This window comes from Chrysochloris asiatica, unplaced genomic scaffold (genome assembly GCF_000296735.1).
Source record: "Chrysochloris asiatica unplaced genomic scaffold, ChrAsi1.0 scaffold00316, whole genome shotgun sequence".
Classification (NCBI taxonomy): domain Eukaryota; kingdom Metazoa; phylum Chordata; class Mammalia; order Afrosoricida; family Chrysochloridae; genus Chrysochloris; species Chrysochloris asiatica.
Window position 1 is genome coordinate 3,043,918 of NW_006408834.1, and position 5,537 is coordinate 3,049,454.

At 42.2% G+C, this 5,537-nt stretch overlaps 1 pseudogene; it reads right to left on the reverse strand.

The window, feature by feature from the left end:
* Positions 1–1,531: 1,531 nt before the first annotated feature.
* On the reverse strand, positions 1,532–4,222 carry LOC102835670 (annotated as a pseudogene).
* Between the last annotated feature and the right edge of the window lie 1,315 nt (positions 4,223–5,537).

Genomic DNA, 5,537 nt, shown 5'->3' on the forward strand with positions numbered 1-5,537 from the left:
TTTTATTTCTCATTCTTCTCCCACTCTATTCGGGACTTCCTAACACAATCCCTTTCAGATTAGTTGGTAGTGGTAGCTGAATACCATCTAGTTCTTCTGATTTCAGGTCATGGAGACTGATGTTCCTGTGGTCCATTAGTACACTGGACTAATTCTTTTCATGTGTCTTCAATTTTCATCCCTCTTCTTTCCTCCACACAGGGAGATACCAATAAATGCATCTTAGATGGCTGTTCATGAGCTTGTAAGCAGTCACTATTCATTCTAGTTTGGAGTTCTGGTGTGACAGTGTGGGATAAAGCACTGGACCGCAAGGTCAGTTTGAACCACAAGGTCAGGGGTTCAAATTCACCAACCACTCCTTGAAAACCCTATTGTTGTTGTTGTTAAGTCAGCGTCGAGTCAATTCCAACTCATAGCAACCCTGCATAGGTTTTCCGAGGAGCAGCTGGTGAGCTTGAACTGCTGACCTTGCAGACACTGGGAGTAGGGTCCTGAACTCCCACGCCTTGTGATTCATTCCCTCTAGGTGTTGGTAATATCTAAGATGTTCTCATAACTTTGTCCCTGTGTGCTCCACTACATTCATGGATCTATTTGCTATAAAGGTAAATACCCACATACAAATACCCTCTGTCAAACCTCTATATCTTTGTAGGTCTACTCTACTTTCCCTCTCACATCCCTTCAGCCTGTGTTTCTGCATGCACCTACTCATTAATTGCAGAATTGTGTGTAAAACTGTATTTACTTCTGTGTCTTGCATTCCTTTCCATGTCTTCCCTTGCCTCTATCATTTTCTGCTCCCCTCACTCCTGTTGTATATTGCCTTCCCCGTCACCCAAGTTAATAGTCTACTCTCTTGTTGTTGTTGTTATGTGCCGTGGAACCGGTTCTGACTCATAGCTACCCTGTACAGGGTTTCCGAGGCTGTAAATCTTTACGGGAGCAGCAAGCCTCATCTTTCTCCCGTGGAACAGCTGGTAGTTTTGAACTGCTGACCTTGCGGTTCACAGCCTGATTTGTAACCCCTACGCTACCAGAGCTCCTTAACAGTCTACTCTAGCCAGAAATTTCCTTCCTCTCTTACCCTTGGTAACAAAGAACATTTCTTTCTTTCCTTTTAAAATTTTTTATAAACATATATATTTTTTATTCTGGCATAATTCATAGGTTTAAAAATAATAATTAGTAAGTATCTGACATTGGGTAAGAACTGGGAGACAGAGGGTTATAAATTAGGATTCTCTTTAAAATACCAAATTTCCATTCCAAAATTCTGCTAATTGTAAGTACATTCCAAAAATAGACATTTTCTCTTAGTTTAAACAGTGGCTTTGGCTGAGAACAAGAGGGCCATCCCAACAAGGAAGGTGTCAGGCTCCTCAGTAATATAAACACAATTGTTTTCATAGTGAGAGCACTATTCTTTTGGCTTTCTTTCTTTATTTGTGATAGACAAAAATCAACTTTAAATTTCATTGCTCTAGTCAGAAAGAAGTGCTTTGGCATTTTCTTCATACCTTCTCATTTACATAACTGGGAAGAGGCTGAAGACCTGTCTCAGCTTTCCTGCAGTTGTCTGGTAGAACTGCACCTGCTGAGTAAGGTACAGGCAAATGACATTGTTGTAATCATAGATCCAATTACCATGAAAATGATTCATCATCACTTGCAACACAAAAGATATAGTGTCAAAGAATTTCACCATGTTTAGCTTATCTTGTGGGGTGATTTTACTAGTTGCAACTAGTTTATCACTTTCTTTTACTTTTTATATCACTCCCTTGTGAGAACCCATAATATCAGGGAAACAGCCAAGGAAACTTTTGTATTCGTGATGTCATTTCATTTGGGTAAAGGAGATCATTCTTTGGCTTTCTGCCATGAGATTAGCAATGTCTTCATAAGTCTTTCTTTCTTCTGTTATTGAATGTTTGATATCTGGTTCATTTTGATAACCATGGCTAACCTCTGCAAGGCCTTTCTTATCTTCTGATACTCCTTAGGTGATGGTTCTATGCATCACTTCCATACCTCATGGCCCACCATCAGAAATTCCTTCTTACCATTGTTGATTGCTTTGGTGAACTTAGCAACCACGTGGCACTGCTTCTCTATTTCCAGTAAGTCCAAGCGAGGTAACTCTGGTTCCACAGTGGAAACTATCACAACTTGCACTCGCTCATCTTTTTCAGCCTTCTTCTTTCTGGTTTTCCATTTGTTTCATCCCAGAAGTTGAGGAACTACTGTAAGACCTCACTCTCTGCAATGACCAGCTGCTGGCACACCCTGATCACCCATTCTGGAATCTCTTCATGTGTATTTTGATGGATTCTTTTTCCTTTTTTGTAAAAAAAATTTTTGTTGTTTTTCATGCCCTTTGCATCTAGGTTCCCTCTTGAAAGCTTGAAAGCCAGTCACTTCTTATCTTTGTATCCCTCCCCCCATTTTGGGTAACCAATGTCCAAGTTGCCCATCCCTGTCTACTCTTTGTGTGGAGGGGGTGGGAATAATTCTTGCAGCAAGGATGTTTCCCCTTTTGAGCTACTGTGTTTATAGGTATAGGTCATGTTTATCAAATTGTATCAGATGACACTTTTTTCCCCTTCTTTCTTCTTCGGGTTGAGTTCTGTTCATTCAGTCATTGAAGCCTGGTCAAGTGGGTATTATCTGCAAGTGTGGGTGTTCTTGCGTCTGTCCACCCTCCTCTTATCAGCTGGATGCTTCGCTTTCCACTGTAGTCCTCTGTGGCTGTGTCATTGACTCTGAGCCCATAAGTCCCCAGGTCTTGCCACGCTGCTGGCCAACCAGGTCTCCACTTGGGTTCACAGGAGTCTGCTGAACCATGTAGGGCTTAGCTCACCGCTTCACTGATGTTCTCCCCTCATTTCCCCTTATGGGTGATGCACGTGGTTGCCAATCAGAGCATGTATTCCCATTGTAATTAGTCTTGGAAGAGGATTTGCACTGAGAGGACCCGACCACTTGCCTTGATGTCTCCTCGGCAAGCAACTTACTTGTTCTTGTAGTAACAGTCGGACTGCCCTTATTGTTTTGTATTTTTCCTGTAGGTCTTTCTTTTAGGAAGTATCTTCTGGTTTTCTAGCTGCTCCAGGCTGATCTGAACGTCCTTTCAAGAGGAAAATTTTCCGTCTCTGAAGATCTGGATATGGTTCAGGCTTCTACCTATAGTCTTATGTAATGCAGAGACTCCTCAGGAAACCTCCTTCACTGGACACATTGTAGCCCCATTTTAGGTATTCCAATCAATTATAGGCAGAATTGATGGATTCTTTTTAAAGCTACCCATGATCTGCTTATCTGGAAGAGAAAGAATTGGAATGACTGTTCCAACCTTAACTAGGAGACTGTCATATAACCACTTAAAGTGCTTATACTGATTTCTGTTAGTGGGTGTTAACTCAAAGTAGCTATGCAGCATACATCTTGAAAGCTTTTTTGAAATCTGCTACCATACAGTTGAATGTAAAGGTAGGATAAACCTACATTTGGCCACAATCTCCAACAATGATGGAACTCTTCTCCTTGGGATATGCTAGTTGCTTAGCCAACAAATATTGTTTCATTCCAGGTTTTGTGAATCCAGGAAACTTGTTCAGAATCAGCTTCATGAACACCTCCCAGCCCATCCTCACTGAGCAACCCCTATGCCACCCCACCATTCTCCAGAGGACTCGGACTCTCTAAAGTAGGGCAGCACTGACTGGATATCATCCTGGTCTTCACCCCATTCACCATTGTCACTGGTTGCTGGTCCTCGGTAAACTTGGGGATGGCCAAAGGCAACATCCCAGTTATTGGAGGTGTTTCTTTGGGAAGCAGCACCTTCAAGCTTGACTCCTCAGTGGTCTGTAGTCTCTCAGCTCCCGGATTTGGATGTACTCCAGGCAGAGCAGAGGTCCTGGGCACGACTGACCTGGTTGCTACTATTGATAGCAGACAAATTGACTTGAGCTGTACCTGTGGAGAAGGAATCAAGCGAGGCCTGGTCAGCCACTGAATTACCACAAGAAAACAGATCTTTTCCATCAGTGGGGTAAACATTCAACATAGTCTATGGGAATGAGTCCCTGTTCTCTTTTGCTGTTTCTTCCTTACAATTATCCTCTGCCAACATCCAGATTTGATCATCTGCCCTTTATTAACTGTCAGTTCATTATTTACAGGTTAAATAGGAAAATCATACATAACCCGAACCCTGGTGGTTAGGGCAAACTGTTTACTCAGCTGAGACTGCTGACTCCTTTCCCACGTGTGGTAGAAGGGGGACTGTGGATCTTTGCTTAGGCCCCACTGGAACTTGCTGGGCTATTTCAACTGACTGTTACTCTGCCAGGCTCTACACTGAGGCCTCCATTGACCATGGGTGGCACAAAGGCAGGCTGAAGTGCCCCAGATCCAAAGAATAATGTCTTTTGGTTTGAAAACCTTTTCTTCACTTTTTATGACAGTAGTTTTTTTGCAATATTTGTCCATTTGTGGTTGACAAATTTCACTCAGCATGATGTCCACCAGATTCATCCACGTGTTTCCCAGATTCGTTATTTTTTACCATTGCATAGTATCCCATTCTTTGTATGTACCAATAACTATTCAGTTATTGATGAGTACTAGGGTGTTTATATCTTTTTGCTATTGTGAATAGTGTTTTGATGAACATAATGATGGTGGTTGTGTGCCACGGAGTCTATTTTGACTCATAGGACCCTGTATAAGGTTTCCAAGGCTGTAAATCTTTAAAGGAGCAGAAAGCTTCATCTTTCTCCCTCAGAGATTTTGGTGAACTCCATCCAAAAGCTGCCTTTTGGTTAGCAGCCAACATATAACCCACTACACTAACAGGACTCTATGATGATGAACATGGGTATGAAAATATTCATGTGGAAGTTCTTGCTTCTCTGGGATATATAACAAGTAGAGGAATTGTGGGATCATATGGTATTTCTGGAGTCCTGGTGTGGTGTGTGGGTTAATGTGCCAGACTGCAAAGCCATTTGAACTGCAAAAGCAGTTCAAGCTCACCAGCTGCTCCTCAGAAACCCTGTACAGGATCTCGATGGTTCAGAATTGACTCAATGGCACTTGACAACAACAACAACATGGTATTTCTATTTCCAACTATTTAAATAAGAGACATACTATGGGGGCTTTGGAGGAGGTAGAGGGAGGCAACAGGTAGAGCACGGGTAGGGGAAGACACATCATAGTCTGGGTGTTGGGAAGGGCAATGCATAAGAAGGGGGAGGGATGGAATAACAAGGTAGATAGGGGAACAATGAGACAGGTTTGCAAGGCTAAATGATACAGATGTAAAGAATGATGTATGCTCAACTTTGGAACAACAAGGCTCTATGATACAGGAATAGAGGCATAGTCGGAAGAGGGGAAATAATACTAAGATGCTTGACTGCCTTATGAATTGTCTTGTTTTCCCTTGCCTACTATTGTAAAATAAACACTTGAGTGGGATAGAAAAGAGTGTCATGAACCGTGATTACAGATAGCTTGTAAGT